This window comes from Carlito syrichta, unplaced genomic scaffold, assembly GCF_000164805.1.
Source record: "Carlito syrichta isolate Samal-C Ts95f unplaced genomic scaffold, Tarsius_syrichta-2.0.1 Scaffold313175, whole genome shotgun sequence".
Lineage (NCBI taxonomy): Eukaryota > Metazoa > Chordata > Mammalia > Primates > Tarsiidae > Carlito > Carlito syrichta.
In genome coordinates this window covers 1,256,163-1,281,291 of record NW_007257271.1, presented here as the reverse complement: position 1 = coordinate 1,281,291, position 25,129 = coordinate 1,256,163, and the positions used below count along the sequence as shown (strand labels likewise).

The window sequence follows — 25,129 nt, the reverse complement described above, 5'->3', positions numbered from 1 at the left end:
GGCTAACCACATGCAGTAGATTGAAACAGAACCCCTATCTATCCCAATGCACAAAGGTTAACTCCAAATGGATCAGAGACCTAAATGTAAAACCTCAAACCATAAGAACCTTAGAAAAGGGAGGAAATACCCTCATGGAAATCGGAACTGGCATCCAATTCCTGAAGAAAACCCAAAACTCACAGCTCATAAGAGAGAAGATAAACAAGTGGGACCTTATTAAACTGACAAGCTTCTGCAAAGCCAAAGAAACCATCAAGAGAGCACGGAGACAGCCAACAGACTAGGAAAAAGTATTTGCCAACTCCAGGTCTGACAAAGGCTTAATATCCTGGATCTACAAGGAACTAAAATGTACTGAAGAGAAGGAAACAAACAACCCCATTATAAAATGGGCAAAAGATATGAACAGACACTTCACAAAAGAAGACATCCGAGCAGCCAATAAACACATGAAGAAATGCTCAACCTCACTAATCATCAGGGAGATGCAAATCAGAACCACACTTAGATACCACCTAACTCCAGTCAGAATGGCAATTATCAACAACTCAAAAAATAACAGCTGCTGGAGAGGGTGTGGTGAAAAGGGAACACTTCTACACTGTTGGTGGGAGTGTAAACTAGTGCAACCTCTGTGGAAAGCAGTGTGGTGATTCCTAAAAGCTCTAAAAATCGATCTTCCATATGACCCTGCAATCCCCCTACTGGGAATATACCCTGAAGAACTCAAATCACTCTATAAAAAAGATACCTGCACATGTATATTTATCGCAGCATTGTTCACAATAGCAAGAACCTGGAAACAACCATGCTGCCCATCGAAAGAGGACTGGATTAAAAAAAAAAAACTGTGGTACATATACACGATGGAATACTACGCAGCCATAAAAAAGAACAAAATCATGAATTTCGCAGCAACCTGGATGAAACTAGAGTCTATAATACTGAGTGACCTCTCACAGAAACAAAGATCCGAGTATCACATGTTCTCACTCATATAATGGACCTTGAACATCCAATGTAATACTATAAGAAAATGACTGACGGTACTGGGAAACTATGGGGGGGGATGGGATTAACAGTAGCAAATATCTGCCTGGGGATGGGAAAACACCTCTTATCAACAGGGTGCCTGAATGAAACGTAATTGTACACCTAACCCTTAACTGTACCCCACAAAACCATAATAAAAAATATTGATTAAAAAAAAAGAGTTGTCTTATATTTAAGATAGAAATAATCATTCAAACCTCTATTCCACCCACTTCCCTAAAAGGGGATCTTCAAATTGTCTTGCCTAAAAATGACCTAGTTCTTCTCAGAACAGACTGCTCTGTTACATTAGAATTGCTCTTGAGTGCTCACTGGAATCATTTTTCTGAATAAACTTATTAATCTTTGGTCAAACATATGCATATGTTTCTAGCAGGTGGCAGTGTTCCTCAGTTCCTGGTAAAATCAAGATAGTTCTAGCACAAACACAGAAATGTCAGTGTTACTAAACTTTTTAATTACACAGACATATTACCATCATGTGACAGAAAATGGTACACTGTAAAGTTCTTCAAGTAGCCTCTGAAAGCAAATGCATGTAAGGAAGATAGCACAGTAGACTCAACACAAAAGTCCATAAGGGTAATAAGATAACTTTGACTTAATGAAGCCATGACAATGCAGGTGGTAGGGAACGAATGACCCAGCAGTAAGTCTTGAATTGTCCACCAAAGTGGCACAGAAAGCATCCTATTGCCCACACTTTAAGTCAGAAAGTGTGAAACCAGCCCTGGGGCAGCAAGAAGTATGAAACTTGCTCTCACAAAGTTTCCCTTAAAGAACAGATAAGGCCAGACTTGGTGGCTCAGCCTGTAATCCCAGCACTTTGAGAGGCCAAGGCAAGGGTTCAAGATCCATGAGGGCAATTTGGTGAGACCTCATCTCTAAAATAAATTTTAAAAAATTAACCGAGCATGGTAGCACAAGTCCATAGTTCTGGCTACTTGGAAGGCTGAGGCGGAATGATCACCGGAGTCCAGTACCACTGCACTCCAGTCTGGGCGACAGAGTGAGACTCCAACTCAAAAAAAAAAAAAAAAAAAGAACAGATAAAAGACCTGCTTGTATACATATTTTTCTGAGTGAGAAACAGCACATTATTCATAATATTTATATTTGGCTATTTGTGTTTAATCTTCCTTGCATTGAGTACCCCCGAAGTATTTTTGAACCTATCCCTTCATTTCTACTCTGTTTCCAACCAGATGCAGACATCTATAATCTGAGGACCCAGGTTTAGATGGCACTTTAACACAGGTATTCAAATTGGGAGCCCTGAGGCTTCCTGGTTTCATTTATAGTCCCAGGGTATTACTTGCATGTCAGGGAACCATATTCATATCCATTCCTCTACTGAAATGTAATCAATGTGGTAGAGTTTCTTTGTGTGTGTGTGTTTTTTTTTAAATGGGAGCTCTCAAGGTCATTGATTTAAGTTTGGGCTCCTCTATCTCTTTACTCTGAACCTCAGATGTGTCCTCTATGAGATAGGGCTAATAATGTCCACATAATAGAGTTGTTTTAAGAAGTAAATGACTAATATAATTTGTGCCACATAATAGATGTTTAATAAATGCTATTCTACTGCCCTCCATTTGGGTTTGAAGTAGAGGATTTATTTATCTTTGTATCACCAACAACATAGAGGTTAATATATTGTAAAGCGTTCTCCATTTTTTAAACATCTTTTTCATATTCATTCCCATAATACTCAACCCATCCCCCAACCATTTTTGCTTTCAATGTGACAGACAAAAACCCAGAAAATATAGTGGAATGTTGCTAAGCTGCATAGTGACTCTGAAAGATAATAATAAAAAGAATGCATAGATAACTTCATCCTTGACATTCAAAGATGGTTGTAGTAATGGTATAATGCCATGTGGGTGAAAATACAAAATCTCATGGAATGCTTATACTTTCCAGATTACCCAAAATAAAGGCTGCTCTCCAGGTTGTGAAATAGCTTTGCTCTAAAGTGCTCACCGACTCTGTATCAGGGCTTGTTGTTTAGAAGAGGCCAGTCTTTCACCTGCAGCTATTCCCCAGCTGTCTACAACTAATTAGTATATAAGCAGGCGAGAGCGTTGAGATGGTGTGACACTGTGGGGGACAAAACCATAGGAAAATACCATGCCACATAGAATGCCAAAGCATCTGTCTCATTGTCCCTAATGTGACTACAAATTGAGCCACATATCTGTCCCAAAGAGATTTAGAAACACATCCCCAGCTGTCTAACAGAGACTCACAGACATTGAGTAGGGGAGAAAGGAGTCAAAATTAAAAATGTAAAACTGAAGATGAAGATTACATAAGGCTTCTCCCCATATTCATAATTGCTCATCAGTGTGTGGGAGAAATGCATCTTTAAAAAATTGCTGATGTTCTTTACTTTGCCCTTGACCTTGACTTCTGAAAGAGTGGCGTGTCCACCATATTTTAAAACTGAATAAGACTTTCAGTATAGACACTACTTCTTCTTCTGAAAATCATATAAAAGCAAAAACAAGAAGGAATGAAATCCCATCATTCCATTTTCAGTTAAATTTGTAAATATATAATATGTAGACTCCAAAATTTGTATATAGGCTCTCAAAAGCAGCTGAGACTAAGCAGAAGCTACACAAGGAACAATGAGAAATGGCATAAGGTGTTGTGAAAAGCCCAGTAGTGGGAGATCACAGAAAGTGTCTGAAAAAAGTACACTTTCTGAAGATGAAAAATTCATCCTGAAGTAAGCTCTGCCTCATGTTTGTCACAATGAGTACAGGAACTGGGGTAAACAAGGCCGGTAGAAAAAGCCCTTTAGGACCCAATTTGACTTGAGGAGGCATGAAAAATGAGGCTATGCTAAAAAAAAAATAAAATTTAATTTTAAAAAATTGCACAGATGAGCAGTAATTTTAGGAAGCAATTGTCTGTAGCAGCAAAGACAAAGAAAGCCCTTGGATTGTGCAGCTTGGAAGACTGGTCTGGGCATCCTGTACCTCCCTTCCCCCACCATCAAAGAACAATCTATAAAAAGCTCATCCAGGAAAATAAAATGGATTAAAATAAGAATAAGAAGAAGATACAAACTTACTAAAAGAAAAACAAGAAAGAGCAGCAAACTTACCAGCAGATAAAAACTCTTACAGAAAATGATACCAAGGAACAGATCAAAATGATGAGCAAGCATTTTGTCAGGATTTATATTCAATATTAATGAAATAAGTACCTCCTTGAATGAGAACCACAATGCAGAAATTCAAGAAAAAGTTGGTGAAGCATCAGAAATATCTTTCCCACAGGCTTTTCTTAAGAAAATTGCTAAGATACAAACCACGTAATGGAAGTAGAGAAAAATTTAGCACTGCAAAATACTTTCATAATCTTATTGACTAATATCAGGTAATAATGAAAAGAAAGAGAAAGCTTTAGAAAATGAGATTATGCTACTATGGTTTGAATGTGCTCCCTTCAAAATTCGGGAGTTGCCAATTTGATAGTATTAGTAGGTGGTATCTTTAAAAAGTTATTAGACCATGAGGGTATATCAATCATAAATGGGATTAGGTGACCCTATAAAAAGGCTTGAAAGAAGGAGGTCATTCCTTTTGGCCCTTTTACCTTCTGCTATGTGAGTGCACAAGGCTCCTCCCCTTTGGAAGATGCATCAAAAAGACATCATCTTGGAAGCAAAGAGCAGCCCTCACCAGACACCCAAGCCTTCTGGCACTTTGTTCTTAGACTTTCCAGACTCCAGAACTATAAGATATGAATTTGAGTTTTTTATACACTACTCTATGATATTTTGCTATAGCAGCCCAAACAGACTAATAGAGATTGTTTCGCTTAAAGCAAGTTTTTTTAGCCTGAATACTACTGATACTTTGAGTTGATAATTCTTTGGTGTGGGGAGCTGTTCTGTACATTGTAGAATGTTTAGCAGCTTCCCTGAATTCTACCCACAAGATGACAGTAGCACCCTCTCTAGTTGTGGAAATCAAAAATCTCTCCAGACGTTGTCAGTTGTCGCCTAGAGGACATTATCCCCAGTTCAGAACCACTGCTTTAGAAGTAGAAGAATATATCATTAGCAGCTTAGTAGATAGTAAGGGGTTTCTTTAGTGGAAAAACATTCCATATAGGTGCCTATAGCATATATTCACTCAATTTACTAAAAACACGACTTAGTGCATGAGAGTCCAAAGTTCTCACTAGGAATCCATTTTCCTCATCCATTTTAGTCATAGGGACACTTAACCCTTCATGTCCAAGGAATTTTTATTTAGAAACCTGCTCTTATGCTTATTGTATTTAGCCAGAGCCTCCGTTACTATCTGACTAATTATTCATTTGTACTTTAAAATACTTACATACAACATAATCAACATTTCCACAGCACTCTTAATGAAGCATTTGCAAACTGTTATAAGTAATAAGAGTGAGATTCTAATGAGTGAAGATATTTACTCAAACTGCCCACCAACATAAATGAGGTGTTGCACAGAGGAGAAGCAGATTTCACTAAAATAGTCCAGCCAAGTTCCCATACAAATAAACAATAAAAAGAAGAAATGCCAGAGAGGATGAGGGAATCAGTATCCAGAATTACTACAATATATTATCTAAAATATCCCACTTTGACAGGACAGTGTAATATACATATAGTAAAGTGTAACACACACATAGGGAAAAAAACAGGCAAGAGCAACTGCCTCTGAAACAATCCAGAAGTTGGCTTATGCCTATGGCCATACCACCATGAACACACCCCATCACATGTGACCTCAGATGTTAACTTAAGAGGCAAAGACTTTCAATGCAACCCTTGTAAGTATTTTCAAAGAATTAAAGAAAAACATGCCTAAGAACTAAAGCAAAGCATGAGAATGATGTCTAACCAAATAGAAAATACCAATAAAGAGATAGAAAATGCTTTAAAAGAACAAAGTAGATCATCTGGAGTTGAAAACATACCACAACTAAAATGAAAAACTCACTAGAAAGGCTCAACAGTACTTTAAAGCTGGCAGAAGAAATAATCAGCAAATTTGAAGCTATGTCCATTGACATTATCTAATATGAGAAACAGAAAGAAAAAAAGAATGAGTAAAAATAAACAGAACCTCTGAAACCTGTGGAACATTATTAAGTGTACCAACATATGCATAATAGAAGTTCCAGAAGGAGAAGAGAAAGAGAAAGGGAGAGAAATATTATTTGAGGAAATAATTATTGAAATTTCCTAAATTTGCTGAAGAACAGTAATCTACAAATCTAAGAAGCTCAATGAACTTCAAGTAGAATAAACACAAAGTGATATACACCAAGGCACATTATAGTAAAATGTTGAAGGCCAAAGACAAAGGGAATCCTGAAACCAAAACCAAAGACATCACAAGATAAGAAAGCCACAGACCAACATCTCTTATGAACATAGATGCAAAGACTGTCAACAAAATCTTAACAAACTAAATTCAATGTATAAGAATGATTATATAATATAACCAAGTGGGATTTATCCTAACAATATAAAGTTGGTTTAACATCTGAAAACCAATTATCATGATATATAAAGTCACTGAATTTTTTCAAATGTGACCATCTCAATAGATGCAGAAAAAGCATTTGACCAAATCCAACACCACTTTATGATAAAAGACCTCAAGCTAGAAATAGAAGAAAACTTTCTCAACCTGATAAAAGGCATATTTGAAAAAAAAAAACACAGCTTACATCATCTGTAATGGTAAAAGACAGAATGCTTTTAAGATCACAAACAAGACAAGAATATCTTCTCTGACCACATATCTCTAACATTGTACTGAAAGTCAGAACCAATGTAAACTAAATAAAAGCCATTCATATTGGAAAAGGAAAATTAAAATTATCTCTATTTTCAGATAATATGATCTTATATGGAGAAAAATCCTAAAGAATTCACTAAGAACTATTAGAACTAATAAAAGTGTTCAGCAAGTATGAAGGATACAAAATTAATACACAATAACCAATTCTATCTCTACACGCTTTCAAGGAACAATGAGTAACCCAAAAATGAAATTAAAAAGCAATAGTATTCACAATAGCATCAAAAGAAAAAATGTAATAAAATTAACAAAATAGCGCAAAACTTGTACTCTGAAAACTAAGAAGTATTAGTGAAACAAATTGCAAAACACATAAATAAGCCAGCCATGGTAGCTCACGCATGTAATCCCAGTACTTTGAGAGGTAGAGGTGAGAGGATTGCCTGAACCCAGAGGTTCGAGAACAGCCTGGGCAACTTAGTGAGACCTCATCTCTACAATAGATCAAAGAATTAGCCAGGCATGGTGGCGCACGCCTGTATTTCCAGCTACTTGGAAGGCTGAGGCGGAAAGATTGCCTGAGTTCAGCAAGTCAAGGCTGTAGTGGCAGTGAGCATGCCACTGCACTACAGCCTGGGTGATAGAGTAAGACTACAACTCAAATAAATAAATAAATAGGAAGACAGGCCATGCCCATAGATTAGAAGACTTTATTTAACTAAGATGGCAATAAATATTTCCCAAATTGATCTACAACAATGTAATCTCTACTAAAGTCCCATATAACTTATTTACAGAAACTGACAAGTTGATACTAAAAAAATCAAGGGACTTAGTATAGCCAAGATAAACTTTAAAAAGATGAAGAAAATAGGGAGAGTCATACTTCCCAATTCTAAGACTTTCTACAGAGATACAGTAATCAATACGACATGATACTGCTACAAAGATACAGAAATAGTTCAATGGAATAGAATTTAGAGTCTAGAAAGAAAGCTTTAGGGTTATAGTCAATAGATTTTCAACAAGTTTGTCAATGCTAAATGTCAGCAAAGATGTGGGACAATAGACTCTCTCACCTACTGACGAGGTTATAATTTGGTACAATTACTTTAGAAAACTCTTTAGCATTACCTAATAAAGTTGAAGATTACACATTCTACAACCCAGTAATTCTTTTAGGTATATATCGAAAAAACCTCTAGCAAGAGGTTGTTTCTGCAAATAGAGACCAGCAAAAATGTTCATAAGAACATAGTTGACAGTTAAAAAAAAAAACTGGAGGTATCCCAAATGTTCATTAATAGTAGAATGAATAAATAAATGATTTATTCATGCAGTGTATCCATACATGCAACATAAAGCTATAGTTTTATGTATCAACATTCAGGAAACTCAAAATTATGAGGTTTAGTAAAAGAAGCAAATCACACAAACATATATTTACTATGGGTCCACTTCCATTAAATGTAAAAGTAGACAATACAAAACAATATATTGTTTAGGGAAATATTTATGCATTGTAAAAATATAAAGAAAAGCAAGAGCCAGGTGCAATCACAGTGCTTTGGGAGGCCAAGGCAGGAGGATCACTTGAGGCCAGAAGGTCAAGGCCAGCCTGAGAAACACAGTGAGACTATCTCTATAAAAAAACAAATTTTTTAAAAATTATTCCAGCATGATGGTATCTTTCTCTAATCCTAGCTACTGAGGAGACTGAGGCAGGAGGATTACTTGAGCCCAGGAGTTTGAGGTTATGGTGAGCTATGATTATACCACTGCACTCCAGCCTGGATGCCTAGCTCCAAAAAAAAGAAAAGCAAGGAAATGAAAACCACAAAATCCAGGAGTTTGAGTTCTCTGAGGGAAGGGAAAAAAATGTGCTCAAGAAAAGCATCATAAGGAAGTTCTGAGGTTCTGAAAATGATTGTTTCTTAAACTGGGTAGTGGGTGCTTTGGTTTTCATTATATTATTCTTTTCACTGTACATGTATGTGCTACTCACATTAAATCACTAGAGAAGTCATGACAAAATCAGCCTTACTGAAAATTACACTAAACTTCGATTCACTTTGAAGGCTAGAATGTCAAAATTTGAAAGGAAATGTGTTCATGAGGAGAAAAAAAAATGCAGCCAATTTAATGAGAAGGAGTTTAGAGACAATAAAGTCAAGCTGAACTAACTTTTACCTTAGTCCTTTCACTTCGCTCCTCCACGTTAAGTGAGCAAATCAAAGACCCAAACAAAATCACCCCAGTAAAAGATGAATAATCATTAGAGGTAAAACAGCATGGACCATTGCATAAATATGCCAGTAAAAATTGGAAGAGCTAGAGAAGCAAAAAGCAGGTGAAATATAATTCAGAAAAATAATTGCTCTAGAAAAGAAGTGAAAAAAATATTTCAGACACATTGATATTTATTTTCAAATAAAGAGAAAAAACTCTTTGAATAAAAAAATTTGAAGAAGAAATAAGAGTAAAAGAAAGTATGAGACAATAGTAAAACATGGAGAGTTTGCTGTCAGCTCTCAAATTTAAAAAAAAAAAGAGAGAGATAATGGCTAGGCACTAGACAGAACAGAAAACTCATGATCTGTAAAGTAAGGAAGTTTGAGTTCAAATAGTAGCTCTACTATCTATTAGTTGTATGAGCACTGAGCAAGTGAAATTATTCTCTGAGCCTGTTTTATCATCTATAAAATCAAGTTAAAAATCTACTTCAGTGGATTTTTTTTAAGAATTAAACAAAAGAATAACCTAGCCTAACAATAGACTCACAGAATGCACTCAATAAATATTTTTCCTTTTATCCATCTGTTCACCTCTGTTTGTTCCTGCCCTTGTTTGTCCTCTCCATCTGTCTGTCAGTATCTCACTACTTTTTCCCTTTAATAAAAACTACACCTAATGTTTGGTTATCTGTGAAAACCAAGATGGAGAGCAGGTGAAGAAAGAAATTTTAAATATGAAAATTATTTAAAAGACTCTCTAGACCATTCATTTCAACCAACTTTCCCACTTAAAATTTTTCTACAGCTTATAGCAGAGTCTATGTTATCGTACTAAATTTGGATAGTCTATAAAGCCAATTTTAAACATCTACAAATGTGAGCCCATACATTTGGTTAATGGAGAAATATTATTCTAAAATAATTGAGTAAATATGACCCATTTGTACTGGCTCCAGTCAAAGCACTAATAACATAATGGGAGAAGCAAAGCAAGAATGGGGTATAAGATATCCTGATACATTGTCCTGCAAATGGACCATTGACTTCATTGCACAGGTTATTCCCTCCTTGTTATGCAGTTGAGCAGTGCTATCCAACAGAACATTACATAATAAAGGAAATGTTCTGTATCTGTGCTGTCCAATGTGGTAGCCAAATAACCACATGTGGTTATTGAGCACCAGCGTGTTACCAGTATAACAGAGGAACAGAATTTTTAATTTTATTTCATTTTTATTTATTTAAATGCAAACATAAATAGCTACATGTGGTTAGTACCTAACATTTTGGATACTGCAGATCTGGGCTAACTAAGTCATATCATTTAGCAATAGAAATAACTTTATTTAGACTCATTTTCTCCATCTTAATTATTATTCATTAATTATTATGTTCTCCCCTAAAGTGACTAACTCGTAATAGTGGCAGATCTCACTTTCCATTGCTCTCTCTTCTCTTGTCCAAAATTTCATAGAAGGACAAATAACCCTAAAATGGCCAAAGATGGTGATGTTATCAATGAGCAGGACTAGACTGTCAGTGAGATATCACATTCAATAATTTTAATTTTTCTTCTTTTTTAACTTTTAATTTTTTTATTTTAAAGCTGTGGGGTACAATTCAGGGTTAGGTATACAAATGCTCATTACACAGGTACCCCTGTTGATGAGGTGTGCCCCTCCTTTCCCAGGCAGATTTCCACTACTGCCAATTCTGCTTCCCTGCCCCCCACCCCCGGCAGTTTGCCGCTACTGCCAATCCTTTTCATATAGTATTATGATAATTGTTCACGGTCCACTTATGAGTGAAAACATGTGATACTCAGTTCTTTGTTTCTGTGAAGATCACTCAGTATTACATACTCTAAGTCCATCCAGGTTGCTGTGAAGATCATGATTTTGTTCTTCTTTGTGACTGTGCAATATTCCATCATGTATATGTACCACTTTTTTTTATCCAGTCCTCTTTTGATGGGCAATACAGTTGGTTCCATGTCCTTGATATTGTGAATGATGCTGCAATAGACATATGTGTGCAGGTATCTTTTTTATAGAGTGATTTGAGTTCTTCCAGGTATATTCCCAGTAAGGGGAATGTAGGGTCATATGGAAGGTTGATTTTTAGATCTTTTAGGAATCGCCACACTGTTTTCCACAGAGGCTATACTAGTTTACACTCCCATCAATAGTATAGAAGTATTCCTTTTTCGCCACATCCTCTCCAGCATCTGTTGTTTTTTGAGTTATTGACTTATAACATTCCTCAATATAGACTCATGACTCACCCCATAGTACAAATATTTGAGGGGACTATTTTTATTCATTCCAGACTCATAACTCTCTTGGATCTAGAAGGAAGTATTTACTTTTAAAAAGAAAAATTTAACTGTATATTCTTTGTGAAATACATTCCGAACATTTTCTCAGTTATGATTTTAATAATTATGGTACAGCTGTAAATTACAGAATACACTCCTATAAAATACTTGAAGGCAGGCATTAATGCTGCTATGGAAGTGCAGAGCTGTGACTCTGCACCAGGTAGTCACTGGAAAGAGGAACCTACTAAAAAACTTGAGGACCATAGCGAGGAGTTTCGCTGAAGGGAATATCCCATCTCTTCTAGGAGGTAAATAGCACTTATTACCTTCTCTAACCAGAGTTAATTCCACTTTCACAGCTTCAAGATATGACAATCCTTTCCAGTGGTGGGATGTGCTACTATATATGGCCTTTGATGGTAAATCATCCTTTCCTGTGTGAAATTTTTATCTTGGGATTTAAAGCAAATGCTCCATAAAGAAAGAGACCTATAATACTGAGTGAGCTATCACAGAAACAAAGAACTAAGTATCACATGTTCTCACTTATAAGCAGACATTGAACAACGATCGTAATAGTTTTAAGAAAAGGGTTGGCAGTAGTGGGAAACTCCCAGGGTGCGGGGGAGGTGGGATTGGTAATAGTGGGAATCTTTTGGGGAAGGGGGGGCACACCTCATCAACAAGGGTACCTGCATAATGAACATTTGTATACCTAACCCTGAATCATACCCTACATCTTTAAAATTTAAAAAAAGAGACGATCTAATTCTGTGTATTTATATTACCTAGCATTCACCTTATATACAGTGAGTGCTTGTTAAGTATCTGCCAATTATATGAAGAGAAACAAATCATAACTTGGATAAACATAATTCCAACTATGCCATATTAAAGGTAATGACTTAAAAGAAACTTTAAAAATATGCTTACAAATAGTAATGTTTAATTTACACGGGCTTTTCAAATTAATGCCATTCCAGTGAAAATGACCACAGCATTTCTCCCAGGAAATATTTCTTCTAATATTTTCTCTCGACCAAAATAAAATGCAATGTCAGTCCTTCCCTCTATATTTCATTTGTTCTTTAATTAATTCTTGTTTATAGAAATAATTCCCCAGATTCATCGTATCTTAATATTCTTTCCCTAAAGTTAATCTGTAACCAATGATTTTCCTAATTTTATTTTAATGCTGAATGTCAAGTAAGACTAAACTAGCTTTGTTCAGAGAGGCTTTATGTGCCTATAGTCGGAATATACAAAATGATAAGTTAGCATCAAACCTTGGAATAAATGTAACATCTGAGAATTACATTAATGGAGGGGACTGGCAATAGATTGAGGTCTCTAATGGACTTGAGTTTTCCATATTCAAAAAATGCAAAAGCAGGGGCTTGTAGGAATCCAACTAAGGTGACCAGAGTGTTTATTTTTATAACAATAGTTTAAACAAATTAATGAATCTAAAGAAAAGGAGTATCTAAGCCTATTCACTAATAAACCTTCAGGTTACAGATTCTATAGCAGCATTACCTTAGTACAAGAAAACTTTCTTGGGTGGTGGGCACCATTATTGTAGTCACGGGAAATAAAAGCTCAGTTCATAAAATAATAAATAGATACTCTATTCTAAACATCAGTCATTCCCTGAAGCTTATAAAGTCTGAGGCACTAATAATGTTTAGTTTCTGGACCCAGAAAGAAAAGATCCTTGGATTTCCCACTACAGTTCTGACATTGCAAACTTTCCCTAAGAAGTTAACCAGCCTCTCTTTAATATCTTCAACTCACTGTCTTTATTCTCAACATTCTATATCTGGAAACACTTTGACAAGTCCCATTATTTTCAGTATACTTTTAAAATATATTCTATTCTGCCTAAGAGTCAGAGAAACAATGGAAGATGGACATTTGCCAACTGCCAATAAACGTGAAGCTGAAACTTCTCATTTTTCGACTTGTGGATAACTTCTTTGTTTTACCCCTTATATTTGGTTTTGAAACAAAACATTCTCTGAATCAAATTCATTAACCCCATACAGAGACCTGACTAATGGAAAAAGAATACATCTGGGGACTAAAAAGACATGGTCTAAACTCTAGATCCACACTTGCCATAATGAGAGTAGTAAAATCCTTAACCTTTCTTGCCCTCAGTGTCCTCCTCTGTGGAAATAATAATACTACCATCACAAGATTAGGAGTATTTAAGGAGACTATATATATTTAAGTGTCTGGCACTTAATGTGTATGCAAAAGTATTCATTTTCTTTTTCTCAATATAATCTTCTCTGGCTAATAGCTTTGGCATTCAGTAGCATTTACAGGACTTAGAATATCTTACTGAAGGGAATTAGTCCAAATTCTATTCCGGCCATTTTTTTAAAACTTGCAAGCCATATTGTATCATTCTGTGTCCAATGTTAATTATATCCTTATTATCAGCTATAACTACCGATGCATAGTTTCATTTTTCTTTTCTTTCTTTTTTTTTTTTTTGAGTTGGAGTCTCACTCTGTCACCCAGACTGGAGTGCAGTGGCATGCTTCCGGCCACCACAGCCTCAACCTTCCGCCTCAGTCTTCCAGGTAGACTGGAATTACAGGTGCGCGCTACCTCGCCCGGCTAATTTTTGATTTATTGTAGAGATGAGGTCTCTCCAAGTTGCCCAGGCAGGTCTCGAACCCACGGGCTCAGGCAATCCACTCACCTCAGCCTCCCAAAGCACAGGATTATAGGCTGAGCCACCAAGCCCGGCTTCATTTTTCTTTATAATAAAATTTTTTCCTAAAATCTTTTAAGGGTCACTTGGGTTTGTTACATGCATAGTCTATGTTTGAACATCTAATACACGGCCTAGCACAAAGCTAATCCTCTTTCTTTCTAATAATTACCATAATGAAGTTGTTTATATCAAGAAAGTTTGCAGGTTGTTGAATATATAGGCATATGCCCACATAACAACATTTCAGTCAAAGACAGGCTACATATATGACAGTGGTCACATAAGATCATGATACTATATTTTTATTGTACATTTTCTGTGTTTAGATACACAAATACCATTGTGTTTAAATTGCCTACAGTATCAAGTACAGTGACATGCTGTACAAGTTTGTAGTCTAGGAAGCTAGATAGCTTATACAACCTAGGTGTGTAGTAAACTATATCATCTATGTTTAAGTGCACTCTGTAATGATCAACAACAATGAAATTGCCTAACCACACATTTCTTAAAACACATTCCCAGCCGGGCTCAGTGGCTCAGTCTGTAATCCCGTGCTTTGGGAGGCTAAGGTGAGTGGATTGCCTGAGCCCGTGGGTTTGAGACCCGCCTGGGCAACTTGGCAAGACCTCATCTCTACAATCAAAAAATTAGCCGGGCGTGGTAGCGCATGCCTGTAGTTCCAGTTACTTGGAAGTCTGAGGTGGAAGGATCACCGGAGCCCAGCAGGTTGAGGCTGCGGTGACCGGAGCATGCCACTGCACTCTAGCCTGGGCAACAGAGTGAGACTCCAACTCAAAAAATATATATATATATATATTCCCATTACTAAACAGCACATGACCGTATATAGTTAAGCCAAGAAGAAACAAAGGATCTGACCATTATCTATATTTATTACAATATTTCCCCTACTGGTTAGTTCCACCTGAAATCTGTTCTCTAGCTCTGATCTTGAATTGTCTATGACCTTATTTTAGATTGCAATTCTAACACTTTACTTACAGCCTGTGTCCTTGAACTAAAAAGACTAGAGTGTAAAATGCATAATAACACAGGCATGTAGATAAACACAAGCCCAAGATTCAGGAAAAAAGTGGGTCAGAATGGAAAGAACTTATACTCTGGGAAAACAAGTACATTTCTCGCATTATTTTAGATTTAATCAAGTCCTGTTCTAGCATTGCTGTCAGCAATATTATTTCTGAGTAAGGTAGCAGAATTTGTGGGGAAAGTCACTAAACATTTTATAAGGTAATAAAAAAGGCCAAAGAATTCTTTTAACCTATCTGGGAGGCAGGAGAGTCAGACTCAAAGATTTTATTTCCCAGTGATTTAGATAAGTCAGTCTTGTTCCAGTATCTAAAAAAAGATGTAAATAAAAACATTAATCACAAAGATGCACAACCTTAAAAGAGAAAAATTAACCCAGATTCATTTAAACTTCTCCTGATTCTTGCTACCTGGGGACTCAGTTGAACTTCTCCTGACTCTCAATTCCATTGCCTCAAGACCTTCCCACAGCATCTGCATGCTCAAAAGTTCATTTCCTCCTGTTTCTATTGCCTCTGAATCCTTGGTTGTCTTTTATTTATTATTATTTTTAGAAACAAGGTCTCACTATGTCCCCCAGACTGGAGTACAGTGGCACCATCGTAGCTCACTGTAACCTCAAACTCCTGGACTCAAGTAATCTTCCTGCCTTACCCTCCTAGGACTGTAGGCACATGGTACCATGCCCAGCTATTTTGGTTTTTTAAATTTTGTAGCAATGGGACCTCACAATGTTGCTCAGGCTGGTTTCAAATACTGGCCTCAAGCAATCCTCCCATCTCAGCCTCCCAAAGTATTGGGATAGAGGTGTGAGCCACCTAGCCTGGCCTCTGATAGTCTTTGATTCCACAGCACCCTCAATCCCTTTACCAGTTTCCAAAAGAAAGACACCAGCAAAATAGCAAATTTAATGATATGGAGAGACTTTCTGAAGACATAGAATGACACGGGGAGGTGTTTCCTCAGAGAATTCACACTCTCCCAGAATCTCCTGGTTGCACTCTCAACATCTCTGGAACAACCAATAGAATCTCTCCTGTCACCCATATGAAACACACTTAGAATATACTCTGACTCCCTGGGGCAGAGACGAGAGATCTTAGCACCATTCTAATCTTTTATAAAAATGCTTTCCTTCAAAAATACCTCTCACCTTATTGGGAGAATTCCAGCGAATGTCATCTTCTCCAGTTTATTGTATCTGATATTAGGCAGAGATGGAAACCAACATTAGTGAGTGTTTATGTGCCATTCACTTTATGTTTACCTCCTACATCCCTCACAAACATGACCCTGTGCCATTTGCATCATACAAAATGGGAAACAGGTTTAAAGAGGTTCAATAATACCCCAGGTCTCAAAGCAAGTAAATGATGGAACTGGGGTGCTAATTTAACTAGATTGACAGCAAAACCTAAGCTTATCACCCCCAACCTCTAACTGCCGCTACACTTAACCTCCCAACAAAAACCAGCCACTCAACCAGTTCCAGGTTAATGCTTTGAACTGTAGCATACACTGAGGAGCTGGAAAGGTAACAACTGAAATACAAACCGTAGCAAGGGAGAGAGCTCCTTTTGACTTTCCTTTCTCTTTTCATAGAGAAGTCCCTAATTCCAAGTACTTCTGAACAACACCGCTATTTTCTTGTGAAAGGTTTGTAGGTAACTCCAGACAAGAATATCAGGGAGAGCCTATACTACTTATTTTAATGGTGGTTAACAAAAAGCAAGTTAATAAACAAGCAGTTAACAAAAAACAAGGGATTTCTTTTGTATCTTTTGCTTGAAGGCAAAAAAAAAAAAAAGAGGAAGAACTTCATCCATGCAGATACCATTTTAAATCTCCTTTATTTCTTCCATTTTAGAGAAACTAAACCAACAGGCTAACCAACCCATTTTTACTCCACATTTATGCTGGCATTTTCCATTTACAAAAAAGCATAAAGTATATTTATACTAATCCGACAGTGAAGGAAGGAAAAACTTCTCATGTTTGGCCTAACCTACTTCCCACAGCATCTTTAAATACTTCTTTCGTCAGAGAAGCAGATGTTGCAACACTGTACAAAGTCTTTAAAGGCAACTGCCTACCCCCTCTTGAAAATATCTAATCTCAAGTTCCCATAGTTGCCTTCTATGGAATTTCCCAGTGTGCTTGTGTGTATCTTCCCACTGAACTCCTCCATGCCAGTGTGTGTGCATGAGAGTGTGTGTGTGTGTGTGTGTGTGTGTGTGTGTGTAAGTATGTTTGTCTGTCTTGGGGCAGGGGTGAGAAAGAAAACATTTTCTATTAGAAATATGACTGGAATTTATAAAATGCAAAAAACAACAACCAGTCTGAATCACTGAAGCACTATATTTAGATAGATGATGCAACCTGATCTATACAGTAGAAGTAGGTAAAATGTAAATATCCATCAACAGGGAAAGCACTAAATTACAGTGCAATCACGCAATGAATCTTATGCAATCAGGACAGATAAATAAATTAGGGTTTTATATAGAAACATGATACAATGCCAACAATATTTTGATTTTTAAAAGTTATAGAATAATATGGATAGTATCATCTCACATTAAAATGTATATTACATATTTATGAATTTTATTATAATAATCATGCATTGCATTATATTGTGTACAAATGGATCACATAATTTACTTTCAATAAAGGAAGATCAAAAAGTGTTAGCTGCACTTATCATCAGATGAAAGTATAGATGTCTTTTGTTTCCTTCTTTTGGCTTATCTGTATTTTGAGTTCATGCTATAATGAATATGCATTGCTCCATTAAAAAATATTTTTAAAGTTATTTTTAAATTAAAATATATGCACATGTGGAGTATCCTTTGGTATTCCAATAACATCCAGAATTGAGAGCATATTCTTCAAGGGGTATTTCTGACAAAGCTGAGTGCTTGTGGGCTGAGATGCTCATACTAGGCAGAAACCCTCCTCCGGCCTCTCAGATCATCCAGCCAATTAGTGGCAGTGTCACCTCGATATCCAAGGTCTATGTTCCTGCACAGCCAGCAGCAAGTGTGAGCTTCAATGGGGGGGGAGAGCAACAGGTTGGAACTCAAGTAACTTCTGGGGGCTTATATCAGCTTTACAAAGGAGTTCAGAGCCGAACTTTCTAGACAAGATGTACATAGTCTTTCCACACCATCCCAGTTATCTATAGCTATGCAGTAAACCATCACAAATTCAGAGGCATAAAATAAGGAGCATTTTATTATGTTCACAGATGCTGTGGGTCAGGAATTTGAGCAGAACAGAGCAGGATGGCTTGTCTCTGCTTCATGGTGTCTGAAATCTCAACTGAGAAGACTCAAGTGGCTGGGGAATGACATATCTGGAGACTCATTCAGTCCTAAGTCTGGCGCTTGGGCTTCAATGACCCAAAGTCTGGGCTCCACCAGTGTTATCTATCGACTGAAGTCCTGACATGTGATTTTTCCGTGTGTCTTGAAATTCTCACAGCATGGTGGCTAGAATTCACAGGGGAATGTCATAAGAATGAGCATTCTAAGAGAACCAGGCAAACACGACATGGCCTTTTTTTTTTCTTTTTTTTTTTTTCGCGTCTCAACACTTGCACTTTATTGACCGCCACTGTAGAAAAGTGTGTGAGTACAAACTGCTGTGGAAGGGGCCGAGGCAGGGGGAAGAGAACGGAAGGTCAGGCACGTGGGCCTCGCCGCGGCGATGAGGAACTCCACGTGGCCTCACGGTCTACTGAAACGCTACGAAGATCAAGACTGGAACGAGGATGACGCCAATGGCCCCAAGGATGCCGAGGATCAGGGCCCAGATGTTCAGGCACTTGGCGGTGGAGGCGTAGGCCTGGGCCCCGGGCACATCGCCCACCGTCTTCCTGGCCCTCGCCTTCACGGAGTAGGCGAAGGCGATGAAGCCCAGACAGCAGACGTTCAGGAAGAACGTGTTGAACAGGGACCAGACGACGTGGTCGGGCACGGAGGGGTCGCTGTGGACGTGGATCACAGTGGACGTCGTGAGAGCAGAGCTGTGGGATGTCCCCAGCACGGCCCCTTCGTGCTCCTCCTTGAGCAACTCATAGTTTGAGGCGGCGCGGGCGCGGGCCCAAGTGAAGGTCTGGGAAGTGTGGCTCATGGCGTGGGGACAGGAACCGCTGTCGGTCCAGATGCGGCGAAGCGACATGGCCTTTTATTACTTAGCCTTAGGACGCACATAGTGTCACTTCTATCATATTCTATTGGTCAAGTAGTCATAGCAAGTCTAGATTCCACCTCTTGAGGGGAAGAGTGTCTACAAACCTGAGGTCATTTTTTTCAAAACCACCACACCCATTGATCAAGCTTCTGTTCCATGACAGACCCTGGCACTGTAGCTACAAAAAAGAAAGAAACAGTATTGGGGATCACAAGGGATTGATAGTCCTCTTTTCTGTTTCTCCAATAACTCACTGTCTCAGTTATAAATTTCATTTCTCACTCAGCAAGATAGAAATAGCAATGTTAGTTTGAACCATATAAAATTGTCAATACTCAACCATTTCTAACCTAAAAAAAATTGCAATTGTTCAATCTAATGCTTGACTTACGTGTTTCATAGAAATGTAAGTCTAAACAAAGATAAAAGATAAAAGGTTCTTGAAGGGGAAAAGTGTTTGATGCTTTTTATTTTTCAAGCTTTCTTTCATATGTTTTGTAATATTTCTACTAATTTAAGAAGAAATTGATTTTGTCTACTGACTTTTAAAAATTAATATCTAGTCTATTGCAAGACATATGTCCTGTGATTATGGTTCTACTCCACCCATCTATGAAATGTCTTTTCTAAAACCTTCTTGGGTTTCATTTATAATCCTATAACACCACTTATTTTTTATTAACCAAATTTTGAATTCTTGCCAATTATACATTGTATTTTTTAAATATTCTGTAATGTCAAACTATACTAGTATGTGATGTTCTCAGCATTCAATTCCTCTAGTTATCATTATTATTATTATTCCTTTTTGAGTTGAAGTCTCACTCTGTCACCCAGACTGGAGTGCAGTGGCACATTCACAGCCACCCCAGTGTCAACTTGCTGGGATCCGGTGATCCTTCTGCTTCAGCCTTCCAAGTAGCCAGAACTACAGACACACACTACCACACCCAGCTCATTTTTTATTTATTGTAGCAACAAGGTCTCGCCAAGTTGCCCAGGTTGGTCTCCAACCCACCAGCTCAGGCAATCCACATACCTCAGCCTCCCAAAGGGCTGGGATTACAGGCTGAGCCACTGAGCCCGGCCTCCTCTAGTTATTAATTAAACCACGTTGGTGGGTATTAAACACCATCTGCACCTGCAATCAACCAAGTTTTCTACTGGTGATATAGCTTGGATTATTGTCCCATCCAAATCTCATGTTGAAATGTGATCTCAAATGTTGGAGATGGGGACTAGTGAGAGGTGTTTCGATCATGAAGCAGATCCTTCTGAACAGCTTGGTGCCATTTGCTCAGTAATACAAGTGTTTTTGTTCTCTTCATTCACACAAATGCCTGTTGTTTAAAAAAGCATGGCACAGTTTGATCAACCAACAAGAAATATTCATCCAAAATATATATGCGTCCACCACAGGAGCACCAGCTTTTATAAAGCAGCTACTAAGAAAACTAAAAAAAGATATTTACTCTAATATCTTATCATAGCTAGGGACTTAAATACCCCCACCAACATCCCTAGATAGATCATGAAGGCAAAAAATCAACAAAGAGATTCAGAACCTCAACTTGACGCTTGACCAAATGGACTTAGGAGATACCTACAGAAAACGTCACCCAATAACCACAGAATATACATTCTACTCATCACCACATGGAACGTACTCCAAGATCAACAACATCCTTGGTCATAATCAAGCACAAATAAATTTCACAAGATTGAAATACTGCCATGCACCTTCTCAGACCACAGTGAAATAAAAATAAATATAAAAATTTCCACAAAACTCATAAAGACATGAACACTACATAGCATGATGCTGAACAACTCTTGGATCAACACAGAAATCAAAACAGAAATTAAGATTCCTGGAAACAAATGAAAATGAAAAAACATTTTACCAAAACTTCTGGGATGCCATGAAAACGGCACTGAGAGGGGAATTTATATCTCTACAAACACACATCAAGAATAGAAAGAGAATAAGTTGACACTCTAATGAATCATCCAAGGGAGCTGGAGAGGCAAGGCCACCAAAATCCTAAATCAGCAGAAGAATCCAGATTACCAAAGTAAAAGCTCAAGTACAGGACATAGAAGACAAAAATAGCATAGAAAAAAAATCAATGAAACAAATAGCTAGTTACTTGAAAAGACAAACAAGATCGATGGACCCCTAGCCAGAATGACCAAGAAAAAACCCAAATAAACACAACCAGAAATGCAAAAGATCAAGTCACAACTGACCCTGAAAAAAATACAAAAGATTATCACAAATTACTATGTACACCTATATGGAAACAAACTCAATAACCTAAATGAAATGGAGGACTTTCGACATCACACAACCTCCCAAGTTTGAAACAAGAAAAAATTGAGATCCTGAACAGACCAATAACAACTCAGGAAATTGACTCTGTCATAAGAAAACTACTTTCAAAAAAAAAGCCCTGGATCAGATGGATTTCCAACAGAAATCTACAAGACATACAAGGAGGAGCTGATACCAATCCTAGTAAAGAATTTCAGTAAATTGAGAAAGACAGAACACACCCCAAATTATTTTATGATGCTAGCATCACATTGATACCCAAACCAGGTAAAGATCCAACTAAGAAAGAGAACTACAGGCCAACATCCCTGATGAGCATAGATGCAAAAATACTCAACAAAATTCTAGCAAATCAGACCCAACATCACATCTCAAAAATCATCCACCATGACCAAGTAGACTTCAGCCCCCGGGATGCAGGACTGGTTTAACATCCACAAGACCATAAATGTAATTAAATACGTCAACAGATGTAAAACCAAGAACCAAGTGATTATATCATTAGATGCAGAAAAAGCTTTCAATAAAATCCAGCATCCCTTCTTGATAAAAACCCTCGAACACCTAGGCATAGAGAGAACATACCTCAAAATAGTAAGAGTCATCTATGGTAAACCCACAGCCAATATATTGCTAAATGGACAGAAATTGGAAGCAACTCCCCTGAAAACCAGAACAAGACAAAGCTCCCCACTCTCATCTCTCCGGTTCAACATAGTGTTGGAAGTCCTAGCTAGAGCAATCAGACAAGAGAAGGAAATCAGGGGTATCCAAACAGAAAAAGAAGAAGTCAAGTTATCCTTCTTTGCTAACAATGTGATCCTATACCTCGAAAATCCAAGAAAGCTGTCAAAAACCTCCTTGCACTAATAAAGGACTTTGGCAAATTCCTCAGGGTACAAAATAAACATGCAAAAGTCAGTAACATTCTTATACACCAATAACAAACAGGCAGGAAACCAAATAAAAAGCACAATCCCATTCACAATAGCAACACAAAAATGAAATACCTTGGCATCTTCCTAACCAGAGAAGTGAAAGATCTTTACAACTACAAAACACTGCTCCAAGAAGTCAAGAATGACGCAAACAAATGGAAAAATACTCCATGTTCATGGATTGGAAGAATCAACATTGTTAAGATGTCCATCCTACCAAAGGCAATCTACATATTCAATGCTATACCCATTAAATTACCAACATCATTCTTCTCAGACCTTGAAACAACAATACAGAAATTCATTTTAAAACATAAATGACCACGAATAGCCAAAACAACCCCTCAGCAAAAGAACCAAAGCCAGAGGTACCACACTTCCAGACTTTAAACTTTATTATGAGGCTACAATAATTAAAACAGCCTGGTATTGGTACAAAAACAGGCATATAAACCAATGGAACAGAATAGATATGCTGGAATCAAAACCTCAATTTCTCAACCAGTTCATCTTCGTCAAAGCCTCTAAGCAGGACTGGGAGGAGGAGAACCTATTCAGTAAATAGTGCTGGGAAAACTGGCTGACCACATGCAGAAGAATGAAAAAGGACCCCTACCTATCCCCATGCACAAAAATCAACTCCAAATGAATCAAAGACCTAAATGCAAAACTTCAAACATAAAGAATCTTAGAAAATGCAAGAGACACCCTTACAGAAATTGGAATACGCAACCAATTCCTGATCAAAAGTCCATGCCATAAGAGATAAGATAGACAAGTGGGACCTCATCAAACTGAAAAGTTTCTGCAAAGAAAAAGAAACCATCAAGAGAGTGAGGAGACAACCCACAAAACAGGAAAAAATATTTGCCAACTGCATATCTGACAAAGGCATAACATCCAGGTTCTACAAGGAACTCAAACTTGCTAAAAGGAAAAAAACAAACAGACCCATGAAAAAACGGGCAAACTTTGCAGCAGTCATGAGAAACTGCCGCGAGGGGTGGGGGGGTGGAGGGGGCACAATTCATCAACAAGGGTACATGCATAATGAACCTTTGTATGCCTAACCCTGAATTGTACCCCACATCTTTAAAATTAAAAATTTTTGTTGTTGTTGTTGTTTTGTTTTTTGAGTTGGAGTCTCACTCTGTTGCCCAGACTGGAGTGCAGTGGCCGCTCCCGGCCACTGCAGCTTCGACCTGCTGGACTCCGGTGATCCTTCCGCCTCAGTCTTCCAAGTAGCTGGAACTACAGGCGTGCGCTACCATGCCCAGCTAATTTTTTGATTTATTGTAGAGATGAGGTCTTGTCGAGTTGCCCAGGCAGGTCTCAAACCCGCGGGCTCAGGCAATCCACTCACCTCAGCCTCCCAAAGCACAGGATTACAGGCTGAGCCACCGAGCCCAGCTAAAATTAAAAATTAAAAAAATAAGTAAATAATGGGCAAAAGACAAGAATAGACACTTCTCAAAAGAAGACATACGAGCAGCCAACGGACACATGAAAAAGTGCTCAGCCTCACTAATCTTTAGAGAAATGCAATTCAAAACCACATTGAGATAACACCTAACTCCAGTAAGAATGGTCAAGATGCAGAGAAAAGGGAATACTTCTACATTGTTGATGAGAATGCAAACTAGCTCAGCCTCTGTGGAAAACAGTGTAGCGATTCCTAAACAAACTAGTAATTGACCTTTCATACAATCCAGCAATCTCCCTTCTGGGAATATACCTGAAGGAACTTAAATCAGTCTACAAAAATGATTCCTGCATATGCACATTTATTGCAGCACTATTTATAATCACAAAAACACGGAACCAACCATGCTACCCATCAAAACTGGACTGGATAAAAAAATGTGGTATGTATACATGAGGCAATATTATACAGCCATAAAGGAGAATAAAATAATGGCCTTCGCAGTAACTTGGTTGACTTCAGAGTCTATAATACTCAATGATTTATCACAGAAACAAAGAACTGTGTACCATATGTTCTCACTCTAAGCAGACCCTGAACACTTACCATAATGCTATGAGAAAGGGATTGGTAGTAGCCAGAAACTGCCAGAGGAGGGAGGGTGGGCATGTAACATTAATAGGAGTACCTGATCTCAAATCAAGCAAAGTGGGGACCAAAGGTAGGCCCAAACTTTACCTGTACAATGACCACTTGTATACCTAATCCTGAATTGTACTTCACATCTTTAAAATTTAAAAAAATGTTTTTTAAGAGCCTGGCACTTATATACCATGTAATACTATGCAGCAATCAAAACCACATTGAGATACCATCTAATCCCAGTAAGAATGGCCATAATTAATAAAACAAACAACAACAGATGCTGGAGAGGATGTGGAGAGAAAGGAATGCTTCTACACTGCTGGTGGGAATGCAAACTGGTGCAGCCTCTTTGGAAGACAGTGTGGTGATTTCTGAAAGAACTAGAAACTGACTTTCCATATG

The 25,129-nt window shown here is 37.7% G+C and overlaps 1 pseudogene; it reads right to left on the bottom strand.

The window, feature by feature from the left end:
* Window positions 1-18,927: 18,927 nt before the first annotated feature.
* Window positions 18,928-19,326, bottom strand: LOC103272690 (annotated as a pseudogene).
* Between the last annotated feature and the right edge of the window lie 5,803 nt (window positions 19,327-25,129).